Source organism: Palaemon carinicauda, chromosome 30 (assembly GCF_036898095.1).
Source record: "Palaemon carinicauda isolate YSFRI2023 chromosome 30, ASM3689809v2, whole genome shotgun sequence".
NCBI lineage: Eukaryota > Metazoa > Arthropoda > Malacostraca > Decapoda > Palaemonidae > Palaemon > Palaemon carinicauda.
Genome location: NC_090754.1, coordinates 41,348,324 through 41,363,431, shown reverse-complemented (window position 1 = coordinate 41,363,431; position 15,108 = coordinate 41,348,324). Strand labels below are relative to the sequence as shown.

The following is a 15,108-nucleotide window of genomic DNA, read 5'->3' as shown; positions in this document are numbered from 1 at the left end:
AGTCAACTACCTTGCCAGCGTTCGCTAATACTTGCTAGCGCTCGCTGACGCTGGCCTGCGTTCGCCAACATTTGCAAACACCCAACAACACTCACTGACAAGCCTGGACAAACCTACCCAGTGTTTGTGGTATTTGCATTCTGGGCCAATAAACCCTTACATGTGAGACTACGCTTCTTCATGGGAAACTCCCTTCCCTGAGGAGGTTTACACAACTACTGTACAGTCATTCGCTAACAACCTATAAAAGGATGAAACGAACTCCTTTTGGTTACACATGAACGCTCGCCAAGACAAAACCTAAGGGTTATTGCCGTAAATACGTTTACAGCCGATCGCTTGCGGACGCCGTATGTCATCATTGGGGGTCACTACGAGTTTCGTGAAACGTAATCTTTCGGAGATATTTTGTTGGGCTAGTTTTCCCCACGGAATAGAGAGCTCTTTGGAGAACTCACACAACGGGCTAGTGAAATATATCCTGGCAAGGTAATTTTTTGCAAACCTCTAGTTGCAATGGATAATGTCAGCTTTTGCTGACGTTTATGAATGATAGCAAGCAAGTATTCACTTACGGGGATACGTGTCCCACTCACAAGGCGGCGAGGCAAACATTTAATACCGACATAAGATTGATCACTGCGTTAGCTGCATGTACTTTTTGTGGGCCCACACATGTTAATAATGCTACAGCTAGTTGACAACTGATTTCTTTGGGCAATAATGTTGCGATTCGTCTCACATTCCCGCAAGTGGGCTTAGGCTCGTATTTAAACACTTATCAGGAGGGGCCGAAGTTACGCATGCGGGCAAGTGATCTTTTTCTGCCAACAAGGACTATGTACCATTATACAATTAGAGCCCATTCTAATAAATCATTAGATTCGATGATTATGTTCCTTACAGGAAGTCAGGTTATGCATTCCCCTCCTACCTTCCCATGACCATACATAGGAAGTCTACCCTTGAGGTAGACTCTTCCTTCATTCCAGGCAGTTCCTTCCTTACTTTCAGATCAGCTGTCTTAGTATTGTAAGTACTTAAGACTCTAAAGCTTCGCCTAAGTGAATCTGTTCCTCCCTGGGAGAGAACATTCGTAACTAATGCCAGTTTTGCTGATCAGAAACGAAGAAATACCAATGTATTCATCATTTCTAAGGGATCTTGGTCGTAGGAAAGAAGAGGTCTCGATTGCGAATGTTAATTAACGTTCTCCAATCAATTTTGGGCTACAGCCATATGTTCGTCACGCCTCAGTGTTCTGTGTTACTGGTTCGTAGATAGACTTATGTATATATTACCTGTCCAACAATGGATTGAAGATATGTCTCAATCTTGCCTGTCGGAAGTAGTTGCGTGCAATCAGTCGTTAGCAACTGGTCTCTTACTCAACAGCATTCGTTAGGAAGATTTGCTGTAATACCATCTTCCCTTAGGGAGTACTGGCTACTCTGGTATTACTGATCTGTAAGCATACTTATACAGCTTACTTCCATTGGACTGAAGGCAGTTGGAGGACAGTATCCACCCCCCACACACACACACACGGCAGTTGCTTGCGACTGATTTCAGGTCTTGATATTAATTAACTTAAGATGTTCACTTGGCCCCTTGGGAGTAACTGATGAGAATTGACCTTTTATTGAGAGTTGAGGTTCTCTGTTCTTCACAGTGGAACTTGTCAACCCTTCGGGGTGGAAGCAACGGTCATAATCCCGGGGAAGTGTTGGCTACCCTACTGAGTTGTTGGCTGACTAGGTAGCCCAGTGTCCATCCCATTTTCCAAAAAATCGGAGGGGAAATTATTTTCTCACGGATAAGTTGCTGGTACAACCCGTCTCCTGTAGCCTTGATAGCCGTTTACGAGTGAATGCTTCCTCCTGTAGGAGCACATAACACTACCCTCCAGGCTTTTGCTGGAGTCCGGTCCATTCCACTTGAGTGTGAGCACAGACTCGACTCTCGCGAGAGTCTTCCGCACCCATTCACCGAGCACTAGCAAGGTGTTTGGACGAGCATACTTCGTGGGGCCGAACCTTGGTCGGTCTCCTTACTCAAAGAGGGATACATCGTTCCATTCATGCCCTCTCTCCCTCTGACCCTACATCTAATGATGTCAGATTCCTACAGCATCCACGGATAGGTGATTGAGGTGACATGGCCCCGTGCTCATTAGCACAGAAATGCAGATTACTCTCCATCATAATTGGCACCTCTTCTGTCTCGAGTTTCATCAATGCCAGAGACCTTCCTCTCCCCAATGACGACCAACCTGGTAGGGATGAGGATGCTGAGGATTTTTATGGCCAGGAGGCACCAAACCTTGTCTCGGTACTAACGAAAGCAGAGAACCCAGTCTGAGCGTGCTTTTGTGGAGGTTCTTGCTCTCATTCTCGAGTGCAACGAGTTTGGTGTGGCAACCATAGAGCCAGCCATGGGTAGGACTTTGGTCATATGATTGACGTCTTGGCGACACTCGAGGACTGAGACCTTCTATGGAGCTGCCATGGTCGGATCTTGGTAGTTTCTCTCTGGATCAAGCTGACCATCAGATTTGTAGATCTGAGAACTTTCTTGATTCCAGTTGGTCCAACAAGATCATACCATCTCCCCACACTTTTAATGGCAGGTAAGGTTCTACATGCCATTCTTTACTGCATCAACGCCTCTTCTGGTTGACCTGTCTGTGTGAGCACTAATTGTATGTCTCCCCTTGTAGAGACTCGAATCAGAAGGCATGCTCCTCTTAGCTACAAAGTCAGTGACAATGAAGCCTTCCGTTATGGCCACTCACAAAGCAGTCTCGTACCATGACTAGTGGTCAGGTGCTGTGAAGTACTTTGGGAAGATAATAGGGTTGTCAACTTCTGACTCTTTGGATGAGTACAGGAGACTCATTCTGCCTGGTGGAAAGACTGTGACCTTTTTTTTATTACACTAGACAATAAACTAGTGGGCGAACTGAGTTTTGAAAGAAGGTAATGTTTTAGTGTCAAGGGCCCTGGTTCTTTGAGGGAATCTGCAGGCATACCTTGAGGTGTAGCCATGCTTGGAGTATCAGTATGGAAGTAGATCACGGACCTTCTCTTGCAACTTCTTCCACTCAGAAGGATCAGTACATTCATAGCCCTTTTGAGGCCCCTAAGCTGACCAGTTCAGTAAGGGAGGTAGAGAAGTAGAGGGTGTACTTATGTAAGAGTTTGGGACAACCCACTCAGTGTTCTGCTTCAAAATATAGTTGTCTTATAGAGTGATTATGATTGTGGTTTCCAAACGTTTAGCAGCAGAAGGAACTAAAATATGTAAAGTTTCTGAGGTTCTGTGTTAGGCTTCTGAATCTGTAAAGTGCAGTGTACTTTCAGAACGCTTACTGAATAAAATTTTATTAATATTAGATAGACCTAGGTTAAGTTTGGCAACAGGGTGTGAATGACCAGAATGACAATTATTAGAGAGGATTCACTTGACTTCTAAAGTTTAACAAAGGGAGAATGTGCTGTCAAGAGCTTGTGAAGCACATTGCTATTATAAGATGACTGAATTTGTATTGTCCAAAAGTGGATGCATGTCATTATCATCATCATCCTCACTTTTATACAAATTTATAAATAATATAGCTAGTAAAATGATACAAAATATCTGTAACTGGGATAAGCCATGTACCATAGCTGTTACTGAATTGTGTAGGTGACCTCCTAGTTACCACGTGAGAATTTACGTGGAAGGTGAAACTGGGGAGGTTATTCATGAAATATTACTCTTAATCTAGAACTAAGTTGATTTCGGAGCTACCCCGAAAGGAATTATTGATGTTAAAATCTCTAAATAATAAAAGCCCAACTAATTAGCCATTATCAATGATAAAGTTTAGAGTGGTAGTAGAAGTGTTACTTTTGATCTAGAATTCTAGTTGATAATTGTGATTGATTCTAAAACAAATATTAAATACAGCCCCATATTCGTAGATAAGCGAGTAATGAATTATCTTTCATCATTTCCTCTATAATAAATTAGCACAGCCTACTCTGCTTGAAGAAATTTTCTGAAACACTAAAATTATCTGCCCCGTAAAACATCCAAAAAACGCTTCTAATAATCTTACCCACAGAGAGTCATGAGTAAATTTTCTGGCAAATCATGCATTAACGATTCACATTTAAAGATAGCAATATATTCTATGAAAAGGTAACTAACTACCGGTAATCTGATACGATCAAATAACTGAGTTTATTTAAAACTTATTGAACAGTTAAGGGAAATTTTTTTATTCCAATTGAAAGTGATAACCATTTAAATTTTAATGCATAACCTGAATTTAGGCATTTTCTTTTATGAGGCACAATGATTGGATCAAGACTGTTTACTAAATCGCCCTCCAAGTGAAGGTCAAATAACTGGTTAGTCTTATACAAATTAGCATCTGAAACATGATGAAAATGATCCAGATTAGCTGAATCTTTGTTCACCCATCAGAATTTAAGGGAATCATACGTTATGACACGCCCTCCACATAAGTATTAAGAGACTGGTGATAAGCAATTACTTTAATAAATGAAAGGATATTAGGATCAAGGCAAACCACTCAGTCTTCTGCTTCTCAATCTAGTTTAGTCTTATAGAGTGACTACGATTGTGGTATTGCAAAGGTTAATCAGTAGAAGGAACTAAAGTATTTAAAAGATTTTGAGGCTCTGCGCAAGGTTTTTGAATCTCTGAAGCAAAGCATACATTCAGATCTTTTAGTGAATGTTAAAATGTCTAGACACTAAACGTGAACTAAATCTCTGGTCTTTTTATAATCCGAGGCAATTCTTTGAATCTATCCATTATGAAGTTGGTGAGTCGAGGTTTGTAAACTGCCTTGGAAGTATCCACTTTTTTTTATTTGGTAGAATAGGATACTTCCAAACTTATTTTAGATAATTTATTAGGGTATATCTCAGCAATAAGGTTACACAAAGACTGTAGGCCTATTTGTTGAAATTAAAGAAAATGGGAAAATATTAAAAATTTTATGAGTAAATGTCGATTAAACGGTTTCTCAAGAAGCAATATGGACATCATGGGAGATTCATAGAAAAAAGGGAATTTACAGTTTGTTACGTGGTTCATTCCTAGAAGTGCCATATTGAAATATTACCCTACCTTGGAATCGATCATGCTTTACCCATGGGTGTTGTATTCAATAAAAAACCCACATAACTCAATACTAAGGTTTAGACAATGAAAAATAACATTTAAAATAAAACTTATTTTTATCGTTCAGTTTTCAACCCAAAATGCATATAAATTACTGGTATTGGAAACAAATCCTTAAAAAAAATGGTCAGAATCTTCAACATTTTCAATTTGTCCAATCTGTGAATTTCTAACCAGATGAAATATACAATACATAAAGTATAAAAATTAAAAATAAACCCCTTAGACCAGTCTTATGAACATTAAGAATAATAATTAAATGATAGGAGGGGGGTTACTGTGGCCATACAGACATTTCTAAAGCTCATTTGCAACATCCCATTGCCCCCAACAATATTGTTTTAATCTTTTTATTTGTCATATGTATCCTTTAGTCTAGCTACACAGCTGTTCAATTTCTTTAACAATAGTTTACTCAAATATTTACTTATTTAAATTATTTTTTTCGCATGAAACATATGAGTTTAAAAATGTTTCTTGTGGTAATGTGAATCTACAAACAGTATATCATTTACATTAAGATAACGTGTATAGAAACTGAAACTGGCAGTAATTAATTTCCTGATGTTAAGAAATGCAAAATGTAAAGGAAAGTACAATTGGTACACCAATTAGTATGATTACCATGTACCTTAATGAGACATTGAGTCACATTGCCAGACTGATAGGGTTCAATTGAAGGATTTGCTCTTTAACAAAAGGTAGAGGGTAAAGTTGAAAGATAATGGTCATTGCTCTGGAAGAGACCAAAATCTGAAGGAAAATCATAACACAGAATGTAATGCAGCTCGGACCAAAGGGACATAGTACTGTATAAAAGATCTCTTACTGAATAGCGTTGGAAAATGAATACTGTAAGGGATACACACCATAGGGATTTTGTTGCGATTATGATAAAATATTGTCCTCTGAATGTTACCTCAAAGATGAGGTACCCTTTATAACACTGTACAATCATACTTCATGGCAGGTCATTAATTACTGGTAGTTAGTTCCAAGACTTGTCAATTGGCAAAATATTACTCAACACATATTAACCTTTCAAAACACCATCTAGACCCCCTATAAACCCCTATTTGCAACCCCATATTGCAAATATAGTAAATTAAACCATTCAATAATTCAACTCTTTCTTTTATTAATTTAAGCATATTGCTGGTAAAGAATGTAATTAACATTAAAAAGAAAAAGTTTCATCTATTTTCCTATTGTTTCTTACCAAAGAACCCTCTAAAATTTGAAAATTACTTCACACAAAATATTTTAACATAGGTATGACTGTACATGGATACTCTTATATATTACTTATTTATTTGTTATTTATACCTGTAGTTCACAGTACAGTATATTGAAACAAAATAGTGCATTAGAAATTTTTTAACTGTAATACTCCAAAAGTTTGATTGAGGATTACCCTGATTTTTTTTAAAGCACATCTTCAAGTAATGTAGTGACCCTCAGTTTATCAGGCACTTTTGTTCCCAAGCATGTTTGATATTGTCAATCCATTAAGTTCGGAAGACCTATGTAGCTATGACTCTTCAAAGTAACAGACCGAACCTAACATATCTTCCCCATTTCCTTCAAGATGTTGACCCCTAACCTAAAAACGGATTTTGAGCGAAGCAAAAAATCTATTTGTTCCGTAACCGAAATACAAACCACGCTATTTACATTGGGTATTACTTTCGGCGTAGCTGAAATGACGAGCCATTAGATTTGAACGAGGGTTTCCTACCCTGCGCTAGTTAGCAGGGGTAGGGAGAGGGGTAGCTTGCTACCCCTCCCTCCCTCACACACTGGTGAAACGTCTCACTTCACTTTTGGCTCGGACAATGGACAGACGTCTCTGTCTTCGTCCTCGCTTGGCAGCCATTATTTGTTTTGTCTTTACTTAATCACTTACTTTTCTTTTACTCAATATATATGTAAACATTTTTTCGTGTTTATGTATATATTTGAGTATAGAAATCAGTTAGTTTCCTTTTCAGAGTTTGTGCTTGTGTGTGTAGTGTACGATATCTCCGTGGAGCCCTCGGCAGTTAGGTCACCACGGTGTAAGTGCGACTATGCTCTTGGTGCTGAGCGGTCGCACCTGCAGTTACGCTCAAGGGGCTGGGCAACTGCAGGAGCCCCTCTTCGGAGGATTGCTCTTTTTAGGTCACTGGCTGACCCGTCTCTTCTACGAAGAGTTTCTCTTTCGTTCGCGAGGGAGTACACTCATAGAGACTCCTCTTCGGAGGACTCTTCTTCTGTTGTTGCTCTTGGCCGCCTTCGCCGTAAGGCTCACCGTCCGCTACGTCGTAAGGGCCTCCCGTCTCCCTATAAGGGTGCTAAGAGGCGCCTTTTTGAATCTTCTCCGTATGCAGCCTGCAGCTCCTACCTCCTTAGATCTCTCCGGGGATCAATCTCCAACGCCTTCCTGACCTTCCGCCCCTGGTGCAGCTGGACAGCAGTCTGACCTCGTCATCCGATGGGCAACGGTCCCTTCGGGGCAAAGGGTTGCCTCCCACGGGAGGTCTTCCCTTGCGTGTCATGGTTCCCCTGCGCGCCCTTCTGCAGTGTTAGCGCACAGGTGCTCTCCTGCTCGTCAGCGTTCTCCTGATTGCTAGCGCTCTCCTGTACGCCAGTGCTCTCCTGTTCGTCAGCGCTCTCCTGATGATCATCGCCCCACTGCTTGCCAGCGCTCTCCTGAGGACTCCGAACATCCTGCTGTGCGCCTTGCGCGCCATCGGTCTCCTGAGCACTCTAGATCTCCTGCCCGTCAGAGCGCACCTGCGCTTCCTGTTCCTGATACGCGCCCTTGGACAAGGACTCTTCTCCTCGCCCTCGCGATCCGGCTCGTCAGTCTGCTCCAGCGCAGCAACGCTCGCGGTCGCCTACGCGTGCTTCTAAGCTACTGTACGCACAGGATTCCACGCGTCGCCCTTCTGTTCGCCAGCGATCACCAGCTCGCCAGCGACCACAGACGCGTCAACGTTCGCCTGCTCGTCAACGATCTCCTGCGCGTCAACGATCCTCAGCGGGTCAGCGATCCCCTGACCGCCCGCGTGATCGTTCGCCTGCGCGCAAGCACCATCATGCGCCAACGCGCCATCGCTTGCCTACGCGCCGGCGTTCACCAACACACCATCGATCGCCTGCTCGCTATCGATCTTCCACGCGTTACAGGTCCCCTGGACACCATCAGTAGCGATCTAGCGTTCGCCTGCTGTGGACCACGATCTCCGGTAGCTGAGTCTTGCCGTAGATCTTCCTCCTGCTCGCCAGGTCTCACCTATACTTCTGTCCTTCTGTGCGCCAGCTTTCTTCAATCACCAGCGCACATCTGCGCGCCCTTTCCTGCCACGCACCAATGGGCGCCAACGGTTTTTTCCTGACCGTCCAGGATATCCTGATTGACAGCTCGCATCAGCGCTCACCTTCCTGATGCACCTGCGCGCCTTCTGATTAGCGCGATGCGCGCTAACCATCCCTAGTCTCTTACATGTCAGCGATCTCCTACGCGCCCGCGCGATTCTTCGCCTGCGCGCTAGCGTTTTTGTTAACGCACCACCACTCGCCAACGCGCCGTCGCTTGCCAACGTGCCATCGCTTGCCGACGCGCCATCGCTTTCCAACGCGCCTTCACTCGCCGACGCGCCATCGCTTGCCAACGCGCCTTCACTCGCCTACGGGCCATCGCTCGTCAACACGCCATCGCCCGCCTACGCGGCATCGGTCTCCCGACCGCCTGCGCTCGCCCGCGCTCCCACGTGCCTGCACGACCACACGCCCATGTGCCCGCGCGACCGCACGCCCACGTGCCTACGCGCATGCGCGTTTGCACACATACGCTCCAATGTTTGCCCGCGCGCGAACCAACGGTGTTCCATCGCGCGAGCTCGATTCCTGCAGTAAGCCATCGCTTGCCTACGTGTCGTTGCTCGCCTGTGAACTATCGGATTCCGACCGCCAGCTCTCGCCCTTCCAACCACGCCCGCCCTCCTTCTGCACTCCCTCGCGCACTTTTGTCTGCGCTCCTGCGTGCCCGCGCACGGGCGCTTCCACGTTCGCCCATGCGCGAACCATTCATTTACCATCGCGCGAGCGCTAGGGCGATTGCGACCGCGATTCCCGTCGGGATCTCGCAACACGGCCAGCCTGGCGAGTCTTCTGGAGCGAGTATTTCCAGAACACGGTCTCCACCCCGTAGACGCGAGCATGGCTCGTGCTAGAGCAGGAAGAATCTTCAGGGAGGTCTGTGCAACATTCTTTCCAGAACCTGGGTTAGTCCTTTCTCTTCGTTATTCCCTGGAAAGGTCTTGCCTGGGAGTTTTCCTTTTGAGATTTCTCCGTCGGGACAAGGGGTGACTGGTTTAGCCCTTCCTCTTCACCTCTCTTGGAAGGGTCTTACCAGGCCTTTCCCTCCTCGGTTGCGACCTGAGATTTTGTACTAGGAAGCCCCAGGAAGATCTTGGGTACTTTCCTCCTCTCAGGCTCAAGCACCTTTGCGTTCCGTCGCCAAGTTTTGAACTTGCGGGCAACCTCGATGTTGGAGCATCTAGACGCAGTGTCCGAGGGCTTCCTCTCGGGTGTCTCATCCGTGAATGTCGACAAGCTCAGACACTCTTCCATCCTTGGGAAGAGCTTGTTTTGAGCCCAAGGACAGAGAAATGGACTGTTGTTGGGCGTTTTCACTCCTCCAAGGCGCTTACTTCCAGACCCTGCAGGCCTCTGACGCCTCTTCATTCAGCCTCGTCAGCCTAAGCTACCGGAACCGGCTACGGCAGCTAAGACAAGGTGTACAATAGCAGTCCCCTCCTGTCAGGGACAGGTAGCACGGGAGGCTCTCCCCGGGGGGGGGCATAATCCTAGAGGGACCGGCAAAGTTCACAAACTCTAGGATTGGCAATCCCCCTTGCAGGTCTCACGCTGGGGGGATGCCTAAGGTTACTCGTCCGGATAACAGCCTCCCGATGCCGATTCCTGCACGATCTCCGTGATCAGCCAAGGATATCGCGCCTCGCTCTTACCATCTCTCCTTCACTGTTGGCGAATCCAGTGTCACTGAGCCTCTATGCCATGGGGTCGGCAAGAGGTTTGCCCGTTGGGCAGAAGGATCCATGCCTTAGGAGAAGGTCCTCCATAGGATCGTCGACGGCTTCCCCCCTGGCTTCTTCAGTCGATCCTTTCTTCTGGGAAAGCATCTGAGTCGGGAGTTCCGTCGTCGACCTCTCAGCTCTGATCAAGTTTGTCGAACAAACTTCGTCCAGCGTGGAACAGCAGAGTCGATCAGACTGGTAACGAGGCCGCAGGACTCCCTAGGCCCTGGATCGGAAGGACGGGTACTTCCAGGTTCCATTCCATCCATCTTCCAGGAAGCTCTTGGAATTCAGCCTAGACTACAGATGTTCCTGCTTAAGATGCGGTGTGGCGATCCCGCCGCGGCATCGCAGGTTTTTCCCCAAAGAACTCTCCCTGCTTTCCTCATGGCCGCTCAGGAGCAGACTTCCGCCTCCTTCGCTTTTTGGAGGTCTGGTCAACTCCGGTAGGCTCGGGTTCGACCTTCCTCAACACCGGGACAAGCTTCCTGGTCTTTACCAAGAGTGAGGGATCATGGTAATTTGCTAGGAGCCTTCTCTACTTCTGCCTCAACATCTGGAGTATCTAGCCATGATATTGACTCCTTCTCCGAGCCTTCCCTTTGGTTGACTGTGGCAAGGCTGAGGAGAGTCGCAGTACCTGTTCTCAGTCAAGGAGAGCTTTCAGCCTTATCTTGGAACGTTTCCTGGGTCTCTTTTCCTCATTGACCCGTCTAGTTCCAAACGGTCGCCTCAGGATAAGTTCCCTGTGAGGCGGCCCAAGTCCCGGTGGTATCCAAGCATCGATTAACAAGACTTTCTGGTCCCTATGGGACCAGCGGAACGTTTAGACCGGCAATGGGTGTTGACTTATGGAACCTCTTGCATGGGAGTGGATATTCTCGTCCTTTCCCCACTTTTGATGCTGTTCTCGGACTTGTCAAAGAAAAAGGGGGGGCTTGTTCTGGTTCAGGCCTATGGTCAGGACCTGAAGGGTACCTCCCCATCATTCAGGCAGGCTTAGGGGCCGTAGTCTGGCCCCTCTACAGATCCTACAGACCCTGCCGAGTCGCTCCGTGCGCGACAACTTCATGGTACTGGCGTATTCCAACCACCAGGGAGGCACATTTTCATACTTTCGCATCTTGCAGTAAAAATACTGAGATGATCCGAGGTCCTCTCAATACCACTATTGGCTCGCTCATTCCGGGCAGAGGAATGTTCTCTCCGACTATGCGAGGAATGTTCTCTCCGACTATCTGAGCAGAGCCTCACAGATAGAGAGTACCTGGGGGTCTTTGGCCTATAGTAACCAGCAAGTCCTGGCCTGGGGGACCTGATCACGACAGCCTGGAACTTCAAGCTTCCGCTGTTCTTCCCCCCAGTCTCAGACCCCAAGACTCTTTGGCAAGATGCTTTCCGGTGACGGTGGGACAACATCGACGCCTGCGTCTTCCCACCATTGTTGTCTGTTGAGAATGGGTCTCAACAAGACCAGGTTGTCTGTCAACCTTTCGATGGCCCTGAGAGCTCCGCTGTGACTATACGCAGAACGGTTTCCGGACCCTCTGCTTCTCATGATGGAACTCCCAGGAGAGCTTCTTCCACGACACAGGCTACTCAAACAACCACACTATAACATCTTTCACGAGCCGTTGCATTGCTTCGGCTTCACGCCTGGGGACACTACGCCGCCTCCTCAAGAAGAAACAACCCGCTACAGTCGCGGAGCGGAGGTCGCGTCACCTGCGATAGTCATCCGCAGGGGTCTACCAGGCGAAGTGGAGAGTCTTCTGTGGTTGGTGTCGTGGGAGAGATACCTCTTCCCTTGAGGCCTCTTCTCCAGCAATAACGGAGTTATTGCTTTTCGGCGGGAGGAAACTATTTTCCGCTCTCGGCAGTGAAGCCTATCGCTCAGCCTTTCCCTGGCCTTCAGGCTGAAAGGAATAGACTTTTTCCTTCCCGCTGGACCTTTCTTCGCTCATGCGAAGCTGCGAACGTCCCTGCCCCCAGGCGGAGTGAGTCCTCCTCCATGGAGCATGGTTCGGACTCTTAAGTCCCTTAAGAGATCTTCTCAAGAACCATTACGTCAGGCCTCTGATCGTATTCCGTCTTGGGGGACGGTGCTCCTGCTCACTCTGGCCTCGGCCAGGGTGTAAGCAATCTTCATGGTCTTGTACGACTCCGTCCTTTCAAGAGAATAGGGGAAGGCAACATTCAGGTTTGCTCCTGAGTTGTTTTCTAGCCTCAGAATCTTGGAGTCCCGGTCCTCCGGTTCGACTCCTTCAAGATTTCGAGTCTCCGTTCTGTATCAGATGACCCAGACCTTCTCCTTCTTGCCAGTAAAGGAATTGAGGGGTTATCTTTGGGAACAGCTGCAGTTTGTCCTCACGTGCAAGCCGGTTTGGGAGCACAGGGAGGACACAGGGGAGAGTTACCAGTATACCTCCTCAGCTCGAACTCAAGGGCATTCATCTCGACCTGAATCTAGACCCTTCCCCGTCACGTCGCCCTACAGTACGATGTCGGATACATCGCAACGTCCCTCGCCTTCGAGTAGAACTACTCTGTGATGCAGGTGCTACAAGCTGGAGTCTGGAAGCGTCTAATGACCTTCGCAGCCTGCTTCCTGCAGGACGTGACCCACAGGAGTATCGATACGTTTTTATCGCTCTGTGGTGGCTACACAACAGCTGGTCTAACCTCAGGCTCCTTTTTGGACAGGTAGCAGAAGGTTGAGGGCATTGTTATCAGGTTTTAGTCTGCATGAACGAAAGAAGTATGTCTGGCCCTTACTTCTTTCTTCATCATCCCCTCTACTGGGAAGCAGCATCCTGGTCTCTGCATAGCTGACCTCAAACCTCTGCAGGTAAACCATGCTTCCTTGTGTTCCGAGTATTGAGTCAATACTATCGCGTCCCCCATACCCTGACGAGGTGGTATTGGGAACGCCCTAACCCAGAGTTCCTTCTGGAACTCCAGGTCAACTGCCTAGGACGGGTCACACTTTTTTCCTTCACACACAGGCTTAAGGGATTTTGACGAAGGAAAAATCTATTTCTGGGGAGAGACCTGTGGCGCCCGGTGAAAAGAGTCCTTCTTATATATCTTTTCTGATAAAACCTTCCAATTATACCAGAGAAAGAAAAAAGCATGGAATGCTGAGGTTACTACCCTCGCGCGAGCACCTTTTGGGTGTCGTGTATAAAGCAAAGGCGCGTGAAAACCACTATTCACAGGTTGTCTTCCATTTAGTTAATTCCTTCGTCAAAGGGATGGGCCGATACAAAGGTCCTAGCCAACCACCACCGCCACGACGCGAGCGCCATCTGAACAACATCCTTCTGTAAAGGTCATGACGGCTTGGAAAGGAAAGGGTGGGATCGTGTAAAATAAAGGGGAAGGGTTTCACCGGGCGCCACAGGTCTCTCCCCAGAAATAGATTTTTCCTTCGTCAAAATCACAAGTCGTGCTAAACGGAGTTGGGTTCTGAGCGGATGCATTGTAGTAGTACCGAGTGAGGTTGAACGGCTCTCCTCTATTGGGGTTCTCTGTCGTGGATTAATCTAAATAGTGCGGGACCTCTGGATTATACGCCCAATTTTATACCGACACCATTAGGTGAGCGAGCTAGTTAACCTAGCACTCCTTTACATTTTTTCTCTGGTATATTTAGCAGTAAATTACCTAAGAATAAGTGCTTAAATGGAGCTTATTCACTGGGCGGCACAGGTTCGAGCCCAGAAATAGATTTTTCCTACGTCAAAATCCCTTTTCTGGGTCGATCTGTGGCGCCGGGTGAAAATGTACCAGAGAATGCCTTCCAAGCCCAACAATAACAACTAATTTAATGAGGGGAGAGAAACAACACCATGTAAAGAAAATCATAAATAATTAAGGTAAACAAACATGATAACAGGGAAGCCTCCGAGTATCAGAGGAAACATGCTACAAAACTGACATGGCTAAGAATATCCCAACCCTATAACAACGGTAATCAATAATAGTTACAAACATAACCTAATATGTAATAAACTTAGGGCTAACGAACCACCAAGGAAGCGGCGTCGTGGTGCGAGTGGCGGGTAGGAGGGAGAAGAAAAGAGATGGATGAAAGGAAGAACAAAAGATCACTGGGGAGAGATAAGGCTCCCAGCTGCAACTGTTGGGTATTTAAGAGCCTGTAAGTTCATTAGATAGTGGCGTTTGAAGACCATAGGAGATTCCCAACCCGTGAACTTTATAAGGTCATCAAAGTCCATCTTCTGGGGGAAATGATCCCGGATTGGCTTGTTAAATGAAGTATAGGATCTATAGCCTAATACCACGTATGGGAATGGTACCTCCTTGTTCTCTGATAAACAAGGGGCCAGACGATCGGGTAGCAGTCGTGGCTAAAAAGGCCCTGAGAGTGGTGACCGGACATAGAGAAGTATCTTGGAGAAGAGGAATAACTTTCCAAGGGGACCACCTATTTTGGGGGTTAACGGCCGAATCATATTGGCGAATTGTCGAGTCCCTTTTGTCTGATTCGATGAAGAAATCGTTTTCCGGTTCAATGTTCGCGTCTCTACGAGCTGCCAACTTCCTGTAGTCCACAAAGTTAGGGTTTTGGCCATCCTTGAGTAATCTGACACAGTGATTTTGGAATACTCGGGTCAGTTTGAGGAACGGGATCCGGATGGGACGGAGTTTCCACTCGAGGAGGAGAGGAAACCAACTGTTCTTGGGCAGTGAGGTGGTACTAAAGCCACTGCGCCCCGGAAGGAGCGCAGTCGGTGTAAAAGTTTTTAGAAGATTCACTGGGAGAGATAGGAAAATCTTCCTCTAATGGTTCCAATCCCGG

The 15,108-nt window shown here is 46.7% G+C and overlaps 1 protein-coding gene across 1 annotated transcript in view; it reads left to right on the top strand.

Annotated features, from left to right (window-relative positions):
* Positions 1-15,108, top strand: part of LOC137623052 (3-oxoacyl-[acyl-carrier-protein] synthase, mitochondrial-like) — a 39,027-nt gene that overhangs the window by 2,619 nt on the left and 21,300 nt on the right. The window lies entirely within an intron of this gene.